The 12,329-nt window shown below is 40.9% G+C and overlaps 1 protein-coding gene across 1 annotated transcript in view; it reads right to left on the bottom strand.

Annotated features, from left to right (window-relative positions):
• SHISA9 (shisa family member 9) overlaps positions 1-12,329 on the bottom strand; it is a gene marked incomplete at its 5' end in the record, with an annotated part of 305,570 nt that overhangs the window by 171,822 nt on the left and 121,419 nt on the right. The window lies entirely within an intron of this gene.

Here is a 12,329-nt window from a genome sequence, read left to right as displayed (position 1 = left end):
ATTCCAGTCAGGCAGATAGACTACAGGCTTCTCTCTGTGGTCTAAGAAAGTTTTCTTGAATTAAGAACCACAAATCTGCCACAGTCCAAGGATGATATCGTTCCAGTATTGGAAGCCATTGCTGGAGGCCCTGGCCTTGTTCCCAAGGGCTCTCAGAAATTTCCTTGATTCTTTTCATAGTAAATGAGGCTCCATGGAGGTCTGATTTATGGAAAAGAAGACAGCCTACTGGCCAACAGCAGGGAGGAAGCTGGCTCTTTTCTTCCCATGGTGGACAGAGGGGCATGGAAAGATTTACTAAAGCTCTGAGGAAGCTTCCAGAGTGAGAATTGAAAGACTAACCCCAGAGGCATTAAATCAAGGCAAGTAAAAACAGTTGTGAGGACCAGCCTGGTAGCATGATCATAGCAAACCAAATCACAGTGCTGAAAGCCACGTGGCTGTGGGTCTGGATCCCCAGGTCACCCTGAACACCCACCAGGGCACACATGCATGCCCAAGGTCCTGATGAGCTAGAGAGCTAGGAAAAGAATATCACAGTGCGACAAGACCCTATTAAGGGTTCTCTTTCTCTCATACATGCTCTCCATCATGAATAAAATAAACTTGAAAAAAATAAATAGAGTCTGGAGTTGAGGAGTCCTCATGAAATAAACTTCCTTAGTTTCTCTTTCTAGAAAATACCAAACCAGGACCATGAAAGAGAGACCTACACACTATCATCTTCAACACTAGTGCCATTGTCAGGGTTCTTCTCTATGCATGGCACCGGCTGGAGCATATGCCAGAGGAAGACAGGATGTAATGGACAAATGGAACTGGGCAGAAGGGGGGGGGTAAATTTAACCGAGAGGACCTTGGAAAATGAATGGTGGGAATAATGTTGCACCTGAATCATGAAGAATGAGTAAAAATGAGCTAGGCAAAAAAGAGGTAGAAAGTTTTGGGTAGAAAAAATAAGATTGTCAAAGATTTGGAGACAAGAGACAGAAACATCTAAGAAACAGAAAGAAGTTCACAATGGCTGGATTGGACAGTGTGAGGGAAGACAGATGTGAGAAGTGAAAATAAGCCAGAGCCATATTATACAGGGTGCTGAAGACTAGGATAAGGAGTTCGATTTTCTTTGTGAAAGCAATGGGGAGCCATGAAGGGCTCTAGGCAAAAGGATGTGCTATCAAATTTTCTGTTTTATGAAGCTATCCCTGGCTGCTTTGTCTGAATTATTGGTTCTCTCACTAACTTACTGTGTGTCTATGAGTTATTCACACATTTTCTGAGCCCTGTTTTCTGGAAGATGATAAAAGAAGACTGAGGATATGAAGCCATAACAAGAATCTATCCTGGATCCCCCCAGGAAGGCCTAGGAAGTTCTCTAGGTCTTCCAAAACCATCTAGAAACTTCTCCCTGGAAATCTGAACTACATATCCAGAAAGCCTCTCATAATTAGAAGCAGCTTAAATATCCTCTATCAGTTCATATCAGACCTGAATTAAGGTTCAGAGAAATATAGCCTCCCTCAATAAGATCCCTCTGCCTTAAATACCACTCTGATTCTACACTTATTATTCATCTTGGCCACAAGAAGACTGGGTAATAAATACACAGTCAGAGGAAAACCTGCTTCTCTCTAGCAAGGGGTCACTGGGAGGGTGTGGGCATAGATAAGATATCTATCTCACATTAGCATCATCTCTGGACCATGGCCCATTGTGATATCCGATTAATATGCTATTGCATTTGGAGAAAATTAATGGGCTTTGATGGTTATCTGGAGCCTGCCTCTTCAATTCCACTGTGAGAGTTACAAATTTAAACAAACATTGACAAATAATAAAACCACGCTCTTCACACTTGTCAGAGGGTCTGACTTAAAAGGCTTGACCATCTTGAAATTTGGATTGAATTCATAACAGTGGCATGGCCTGGCTTAATAGGAGAGACAAGCAGCAGCTGGGGAAAGGACACCACCTTCCTTCAGAGGCACTCCCTGTGCCGCCCTTACCTCCCTAATAGGGCCCACAGCACAAAAGTTCCCCAGTCATTTTCTATCCTATTATCCAGTTTTCTTTTCTTTATTATTATTATTATTTATGCATCCCATCACTATACATCATTTAGATTTTAAAGAGACTACCCAGCACAATATATACCTCAGTTCAAGTGGCATGAAAAAAACTGAATTCCAGTTTTATTTTCTTCACCAAGCTTATCAGGGTCTGAAACTCTCTGTTTTATACCTCTGTTAACTGATTTATCACCTGCAGGTCAAAGCTCTGTGGGAGATTTATTGTTTACCTTTGTAACCCCAGCATTTTCAATGGAGCCAAGCATCTAGTAGATGCTCAATAAGTATTTCTTGAGTGAATAGGCTTTCGTTACCCATGTCATTTCCATGGACCATCTAAAACCAAGTGTGGTGTATCAATGAGTGGTGTGGACTCTGGAGACAGGATGCCTGCATTGAAGTCCTTGCTTTGCGTTAACTGTGCGACTCTAACAAACTCCTAATCTGTTTGTTCCTATCAAATGGGTTACTAACACTCACCTCCTGGCATTCAAAGAGAAAATATGTGTGAGATACTTAGATTGCACCTAGTAAGTACTCAAAGTTGACCACTATTAGCTTAACATTTTATATTAACTGACCATTTTTACTTACATGCATTTTTAAGTTTTTTATTTATTTAACTTTTCCACAAGAAAAATAAAGGGGCACCCCCAAACAGGATTTTCACACTGAGATTCACTCCCAGCCCCAGCTAGCCCACATCATAGACACATGCGGATACACTCAGCATGCCCAGGGAGACCAAATCCAAGACCTCAAGTGGGTCTGGGATCTCAGAGCATTGTGTTACTGCTGTTTATAAACAAATACTGCAAAATCTGCCCCACCCCACCCCAGAAATCCGAAACACTTCTAGTTCCAACCATTTCAGATAAGTGATACTCAACCTGTATGCAAAATGATTTTAAGCATTTTAAGTGAACACTTAGCTGCCACCCTAGGCTAATCCTGATAACTACTGGTGTGGCATTCATCACACACCAGGAAACTGCAGCAGCTCATTTAATCCCCCCAGAAACATGGCCAGGTGCCCTGCTGTCTCTGGGCCTTCACGTACACTGCTTCCTCCACCTGGACTCCTTCCCCAATCTCCAACCCTGTTATATCTGGCTTCCCTTCAGGTCTGAGCTGCACTTCCTTATAGACCCCTCCCAATAAAAGAAATTAAAATTTTAAAAAAACTATATATATATATATGTGTGTGTGTGTGTGTGTGTGTGTGTGTGTATAAAAGTCCTTTCTCTGCAACCACACACCTAATTTTTTAAAGTCACTGGTTTATTGCCCATCCGTCTCTAAGTCTGTGTATTTCACTCACCCCACATACCCAGCACTTAGTAGGCACTCAGTAAGCATTTTTCTTGTAAATGAGATCATTTTATTGGCCCAGCCTAGTTGATAGCAAATGAAACTGCAGTGCTAGAAGTCACATGGCTGACTGCAGTTCAGACCCCTGCATCTGCTTGAAAATATACGGGGTGTGTTCATGCCTAAGATCCCAAAAAGCTGGAGGGCTGGGGAAGAGTGACCATGGCATGATGAAGCTTTATCAAGGGTGTCTGTCTGTCTGTCTGTCTCTCTCTCTCTAACACACACACACACACACACACACTTCATTGTGAATAAAATAAAATAAAACTTGAAAAATGTAATCATTATATGGATGAAAACACAAGGTTCAGAAAGGTTCAATAACTTGCCCAAGTTCAGACAGCTGGTGAGCTTCATTGCTGGGATTCAAAGCCATGTCTTTCTGGACCCATGTTCTTCCTACCACAGATACCCCCAAGTGATATGTGGATTTGACATTCACTTTGTCTGAAATTGAGAAACGCAATTAGACTTCCTCCTGTACTCCTTCCTTTAGTAGGATTTTCAGATTTCACCTGGTGAAATAGATCACAGGTTGAGTCTTCAAAATTCCATGAGCCAATTTCTAGGCAGAATGTAACTAGAGCCCTCTCCTTCACTGTGATGACCATGAACACACTTTTCGTAGGCCAGGTTAAGTTCTAGAGCAGGACCCAAAGATAAATAAAATATTCTTGCAAGTTGGGCAAGCAAGTGAGGACAGGCAGAGGCATAACGAAGTGAGGCAGAGAAGTGAACCAAGTGCTGTGGGATCCCAGAGAGCAGGGATTGGCTATGCTGGGAGGGATGCCAAGGAGGCATCCTAGAAAGAGGAATTTGGGACTGGGCCTTGAAGGATCCATCAGCAGAAGTTCAGTAAGTCTAAACTAATTAGGCATTCTTGGCAAAGAGATCAGCAAAAGCCCTGAAGTGTGAAGTGCATGACTCTGGACTACTATTAAGACTTCCTGGGACCAGCAGTTAGCATAATGGCTATGTCGCTGGACTCCCATGTAGTAGACCGCGGTTTGTGTCCCGGACCCGGTGGCTTAACACTCACACCGGGCGCGTGTGCATGCATGCCCGCCCAAGATCCCAAGAGGAGAATGGAGGAGAAGGGATTACGGTGTGGCCATCCCCCTGGGGGGTGATTTCTTGCTTTCTGTCTCTCTCTTGTCTTTTTGGGGAGTGCACATGCCCTATAGCAAAAACCTCTCAAAAAAAAAAAAGACTTCCTACTGGATCCTCCATGCCTCTGTCCCTACCCCTCCCTACCACCTGTTGGCTAGATATAAATGCCTAGGGCAACCTTGAAAGCCATATGATAAAGTTGGAAGTTCCAACATCACCTTAGGTCCTTGTGTGACTGCATGGAACAGAGCAACCCATGCCCAGTACTGCCCTCTAACTTCTGTCCAGGAACACACAACTGAACTTTATATGAATGTAAAATAGCTTTATGTTTTACTAAGCTCCTGAGATTCTGAGGATTATCTGTTCTCAAGAGGAAAACAACTTGGGCAAGTTATTAGTACTAATATATACCTTGAATTAGTTTGTTTAACGAATATACTTTGAGCATCTACTACATGCTAGAGATGGTGACACAATGGTGGATAAGGAAAAGGTCTTTGCTCTCAGGTCACATTAGTTCTATGAGACAGACTACAAACAAGTAAGTAAATAAGATAATTTTAGACAAGGACAGAGCTATAAAGGAAATAAGGTAAGAGGGCATGACCAGAGAGCAGGAGGCAAGACACTGCCCTAACAAAGGCAATCACCTTCCCCAACCTCTTTTCTGAAATATAAACCTCCATCCCCATCTTCACAGCATTCTAGACACCAGAGTACCACAGGAAAATAATAAAAAGGGGCATCAATTAGAACACATCTATCAACAGATTGAACACTCAACTCAAAGGAAATCGAATGTTCTTGGCTTTGGATAACTTTGACGAAGACAACTTTGATGAGGCATTCCTTCATTGAATGTCTGCTAAGGTGCTTACAAAGAGTGTCCATATTTGGGAAGCTTTGGTCCGCTATATTGTCCAACAGATTGCTACAGGTTGAGCATCCCTAACCCCAAAATTTGAAATCTCAAATGTTCTGAAATCTGCAGCTTTCTGAGCACCAACATGACACCACAAGAGGAAAGTTCCACACCTAACCTCATGTGACAGGCTATAGTCAAAACACTTCAATGCAAAAATATTGCATAAAATTTCCTAAGGTTATGTGTATAAGGTATATACAAAAATAAATTAATCTAGGGACCAGCAGTTAGCATAATGGCTATGTCGCTGGACTCTTATGTAGTCAACCGCTGTTTGAGTCCTGGACTCGGCAGCTTAAACTCACGCAGAGCACGTGTGCGTGCATGCCCAAGATCCCGAGAAGAGAATAGAGGAGATGGGATTGCGGCATGGCCATCCCCCTGGGGGTGATTTCTCATTTTCTGTCTCTCTGTCTCTCTCTGTCTTTCTGGTGAGCACACGTGCCCTATAGCAAAAAGAAACTCTCAAAAAAAAGAATAAATAAATAAATAAATAAATAAATAAATAAATAAATCTAATGTTTACTTGGATCCCATCTCCAAAATGCTTTATTATGTACATAGAATTATCCCTAAATATGAAGAAAGCTTAAACTCACGCAGAGCACGTGTGCGTGCATGCCCAAGATCCCGAGAAGAGAATAGAGGAGATGGGATTGCGGCATGGCCATCCCCCTGGGGGTGATTTCTCATTTTCTGTCTCTCTGTCTCTCTCTGTCTTTCTGGTGAGCACACGTGCCCTATAGCAAAAAGAAACTCTCAAAAAAAAGAATAAATAAATAAATAAATAAATAAATCTAATGTTTACTTGGATCCCATCTCCAAAATGCTTTATTATGTACATAGAATTATCCCTAAATATGAAGAAAATCCAAAATACAAAACACTTCTGATCGCAAGCATTTCAGAGGAGGAATGTTCAACTTGTATTTCCTATTCATTAAAGTCAAAGAAAATCTGCCATTTCATTAATCCTACATATCAGCTCCCCAAAATGCAAGTTTTGTCACTAAGCAGAGAGAAACCACAAGCATGGTTTCAACACTGCCAAAGAGCAAATAGGAAGTCCCTGCTGGTCGACACGAAGACACAGTTCCAGGATGAAGTGAAGGTAGAGACATGGCTCAAATTCTGACTCTCTTATGGCCACTGTATTCCGCAGATTTCTACCTAGCAGATCACCAAAGAGCTTGGCAATTATTCCAGTTATTAAAATACAGAAACATTTTCATACATTATGGTAATAGCCTCTGCCCTAAAAAATACTAAATATCTCCTGGGTACCTAGTTGCCATCACCCCTCCTTCAAAACCTCCTAGACTTTCTCACAATCCAGAAACCAAAAGGTCAACAGGCATTTGGTAAGAGAAAAGGAGGGAGCCCAAAGAGTTTGATGACTGGATGGATCTCATGTCCTAACAGCTATTAAATATTCTTGATGAACCTACTTCAGAACCATAAGACAGTCTGTAAAAATTGCAGATTCCTGAGTCCCACCAAAGGCATACTGAATTGAAATCTGTGGCAGTGAAACTCAGAAACCAGTATTTTATGAAGCTTCCCAAAGAGCTTCATATACTCTACAATTCTAGAACTTCTGGCCTAGACACTGCTTTGACATTTTGCTAAAATGAGGAGGAACTCACTTGTGTATCCATCTAACTAGATCAGTGGTCCTGAAACTTGACCAGAGCATCAGAAATCTTTCTTAAAACCAATTTTACCTTGTAATTTTAAAACACAAAGTGAATCCAAGTGGAGCTACATACAGCCCCTCGTTTGTAAGCCCCAGGCTCATGATGCTGGGATTAGAGCATTCTCTGCAGAAGGCATGTCTTGAGCCACACAGCACTAACAGGGGATACAACAGCTAAAGTGATGATGGATGAGTTGGGTGAATGAGTTGGGTGAAGAGGCTGGTTGACTGTACAGCCTGACTATGGCAAAGCAGAGAGTCAAGGATGACCCTAACCCAGGGTAGAGCTAATGGCAGAAGTCCTAAATCTGGGTCAGCCCTGATGAGATCTGTATCCCAAGATACAAAAGGAGATCAGGTTAGCCAAATAAGCAGGCCCCATTGGGCCAGAGAGGAAATGGTCAGTAAATGAAACTCTGAGGGGAGTCCTGCACTACTCCCATGGACTACTATGCTGCTCTGAGGTATTGCTATCAAAACAGCCCACCCAGCTACGAGCTGTTGGGAGAAGAAAATCCCTGCATTTTTTTAATGCTTCATCCTTGGTCCTTAGTCCAGTATCAGCATAGAGTCAGTTGATGTCAGTCAGAAACACTGCACTTGTTAATAAATGAATGAATGAATGGATGAAGGACTTTGTATTTGCCACAGGACCCATCTGAAAAAAAAGGTGTACATTTCTGGATTGGAGATCACTTTGGTAAAGGTCCAGGACCCCACCCCTGCTCTTCACTCTAAGTGTCAGCAAAATCAGGCTGGCCCGAGGAAAAAAACTTGCAAAGCCCACTAGGGCTGCATAAGACAAGCAATGTTTGCGTATGACTCTCAAAAAACCATATGTTTATTATTTGCTTATGCCAAAATCCACCCCTAAGAATCCTCAGAACTTAGTATATAGGAAGAAGGAAATGCTTTTGTTTCCTGAATGGCTTTGTGATATTCCTTAAGTTTAAAATTATTTTAGGACATCCTATGCATTAGGCACTACACAAGGCACCAGTAATAGAGAATGGGGAAAAAAATAGGTAAGATTCCCACTCTCTCAAAGTATATATTCTAATGAAAGTCAGGCCATAAACATGAAAACATGCAAATAGATTAGATCATTTGCAATGTAATCAATAATACAAAATAACAAATTAAACAGGGAGTCACAAAAGCAAAGGATTAGCAGCGCAGAGAGCTTCTTAGAAAAGGAGATCATTCGTAAAAGTGGCATTTGAGCTGAAATCTGAATGACCAGGAGGAGATACTCATCAAACATCAGAGAGGACACAACAGGCAGTGGGACCAGCAAGAGCAAGGGCCTTGGAGTGGAGTGAGCATCACGTGTTTGGGGAGTAGAAAGGAGACCAGTGTGACTTAACTGAGCAGGAAAGGCTTGGGGAGAAATGAGAGGATCAAGATGCAGAAACCAGATCAAGTACACCTTGCAGGGCACAGTGAGGAATTTCCAGGTGGATGCTTTTGAGTGGAGTAGTAACAAGGGCCAATTTTTATCTGAAGGACAACTCAGCCATCGTGAGAAAAATGGACTGCAGAAAGAGCCACAGTGGAACCGAAGAAAACATGTAGGTCTCCATGGCACCTCACCAGCAGAGAGATGATCATATCTGGAACCAAGATGGTGCCAAAAAGCAGAGATTTAGTATATACCATGTGGGTGGGGTTGATAGGACTCAGGAAAGAGAAGACTCAGGCATACTAGCCACCAATGGAGACAATGAAGAATGGCATCATCTCCATTTTTAAAGTTTTTCATTTTTCACACAGCTGGAACCTAGCAGGGTCAGGACCTGAAGCCAGGTCTGTGTGGCTCTGAATGCCCATATTCTTTCCATACAGTCTTCTTTTCATGGAGCATTTGCTCTTGGCGTTCATTACTGAAGAACAGGTGTGTGGGTTTGTGCAGTCCTTGTATGCCAACTGCTCCTCATCTGGGGAGGAAAAATGAACCCCACACTAGTTAATGCCATGTTGTTTATTGATTTAGGCAAATGCTTGGCAGCTCCAATTCATCTTCCAAAGGGTAATGCAATAAGGGCTCACATTATACTGTATCTTTCTCTGGGCTCTGAATATGTCATCCTCCTTAGTTTCACAGCCTCCTCTTTGAGTTATGAAAATAAACAAACCATGACACATTAAGTAAGGATATCTTTCTGCAAATAATAAATGTCAGGGTGAGAACATGAAAAGAACTGAAGGTGAACAGTTGTATGACCTTATGTGAGTCACTTAGCCTCTCTGAGTCTTCACTTCATCACGTAAAAAATTGGGTAAGTCCCCGTCCTGCCAGTCTTGGAAAGTTCAAGTGGGATCAGGTAAGACATCGCAGGTAAAAGTCATTTGTGAACTAAAACATGACATTACGGTTTAATATCATGAATTCTTTAGTATAAATGAGGGCATGAGGTAGAGTTAGCCATTGAGTCATTCACCAAATACTCATCAAGCCTCTATCACAAGCTAAATACTGGTAATTTAGAAATGAGTAAAACAGACATGACATCTGTAGCCTCCATGGAGCTAAGTGTCTAGTAGGAGAGAAAAGGAACAAATGGTTGCATCAGCAAATACATTATTTCACATGGTTAATATGAGAATGGGAGGAGACACTGGCAGGTGAGGGCCCCAGGTTTGAGCTCCTGGCATAGGCCTTTGTACAACCTTATATAAGAAGAGTTTATTTGCTTTGGAGGGTCTCAGAGCTATAACTTGCACTCTTGCTGCTATTCCCTTCTTTTCATGGTCAGATGCTGTGCAAAACCAATGCTGCTGATGCATATTATGTAACACTGTTGTTTCTACCCTATGAGAACTAAGAGAGGAAAAAAAGTCAGCTTGACAAGTAATTTTGTATGTAAAAACCGATCTGCCAGAGGCTTGGGAAAATGTACCTGTAGTTCTTCCACATATTGGCACCTACACCCGCTTGCCTGCTGACTCCTCTGCCTTCAAACACCCTGGGAGCAGAACACAATTACATAAGAGAGGCAAAAATGCCCTTTCCCCTCTCAGAACCTGGGGCCAACACTTTAAAGTTTAACCTGTGTGTGTGTTTCATTATTCGCCGCTCTCCTTTTACTTATAAAATTGTACTGAAGACAAAGCCTGATTTCTCAACTGCAAAATGAGGATAATAATAGTCCTTAATTCACCAGTGATGAGTGAGACTAAAATGAAATCATGTCTCTAAATAGGGCCTTACATGATATTTGGCACATAGTAGGCATTCGATAAAATATTTTTTTGAATTTTATTTTAGTCGCCAATATTACACTACTTGGATTTAATTTGGGGACGCTGTCTGAGGTCCTGAATTATCTTCAGCATTGGGAGCTTTTTTTTCTCCCACCCCCAGGAAGCTGATTCTGTCACCCCATCCATCATTCCTCAGGAATTTTTAATCATGTGATTTTCAGAAGACATAACTTTAAGTCTCTTTGAAAATCAACTTTATTAAAGTGTGATTTATATGTAACAAGTTAGCCTATTTTAACAGTATATTTGGATAGCATTTCACCGATTTATACACCAATATACGCACCACTGCCATCAAGATATAGAATATTTTCATCACCCCAGAAAGTCCCATACCACCTTAATCAATGCCCCGCCCTGGACCTCAACAAATACTTATTTGCCTCCTGACATGATAGATTTGATTTTTTGCGCCTAGATTTCTTATAAATGGAATTATACAGCCTGTACTCTTTTATATCTACCTTCTTTCTCTCAGCATAATTATAAATTCATCCATATCGTTGTATGTATCAATAGTTTTTGTTGTTTTCAAGTGCTATCCCATGAGTAGTTTATACATTCATCTATAGATGGATTTTTGGATCATTTCTAGCTTGGAGCTATTACGAATAAACCTGCTATGAACATCAGTGTACAAGTCTTTGTGTAGACATATGTCTTCACTTTTCTTGAATATACACCTAGGAGTGGAGTTTATGAGTCATATGGAAGGCATAGGTTAAACTTTACATAAAAATTGCCAAAGTCTTTTCTGTTGTACTATTTTACACCTGTGGTGTGTGAGAATTCCAGTTGCTCCACATTTTCATCTTCACTTGATACTGTCAATTTTATTCATTTTAGCTATTCCAATGGGTGATATCATATTATGATTAAAATTGGTATTTCCTTGATGACTAATGATATTGAGTATCTTTTCATATGTTTATTGCCATTTGTACTTCTTTGTTGTATTATCTTTCTAAATCACTGCACACTTACATCTGATTTTATTACTATTAATAGATCTGAAATATTTATGGGGAGTTATTAAAGCTGAGAGTTATAGGGAGACCTAGCCAGCCTCAGGGTAACAATTCATGAGTATGTCCATTTTACCTCTTTGGACTAACTCTATTGCCAACATGGGATTCTAGGTGTTGATACACAATGAAGAAATAAGCAGATTGGTATAGTGAGAAAGCTATCCTATTATCTCAAACCAACCTCTTACTAGCTGTTTGGCCCCTTGTGAATCACTTAATCTCTGTAATTTTCATCAGTTACTTAGAGTCAATGTCACCTACCAACATGTTTTTTCAGGAAAACGAAAGCCAATGTACATAAGGTATCTGTAGCATAGTAGATACTCAATATATGCAACTGTTAATTCCAAACCCAAGAGATCTGCTATCATAATAAATAATTACCCCCAAAACACTGTGGCCTTAAAAATAAGCATTTATTTAGCTCCTAATTCTGTAATCAGTTATTTAGGCTGAGGTCAGCTGAGCAGATCTGGTCTCAGCTTGGATCATTCATATGTAAAAGATTGGTGGGAGATTAACTAGTCTAGGATGATCATGGATGAAGGAACTGGGTGACCTGGCTTGATTTCACATGCCTCTCATCTTTTAGGAAGATATCTAGGAATGTTCTCTTGGCAATGGTAGAGGTGAAAGGCAGCAAGAAGCTCTTCAGCTCTAGGCTCAGAATAGGAACATAGTCACACCTACCATATTCCATTGGACAAAGTAAATCATAAGGCCAGAACAAATTAAAAAGATAGAGAAAGAGACTCTGCTCCTTTTGCGATTAAAAACAGAAAAGTTGCATGGAAAAGAGTCTATATACAGAGAAGACTTAAGAATTGGGTCTATCAATACAATCTACCACACAAAACAAT

Source organism: Tupaia chinensis, unplaced genomic scaffold (genome assembly GCF_000334495.1).
Source record: "Tupaia chinensis unplaced genomic scaffold, TupChi_1.0 Scaffold000182_1, whole genome shotgun sequence".
Classification (NCBI taxonomy): Eukaryota; Metazoa; Chordata; class Mammalia; order Scandentia; family Tupaiidae; genus Tupaia; species Tupaia belangeri.
This window is presented reverse-complemented; position numbering and strand designations above follow the sequence as displayed.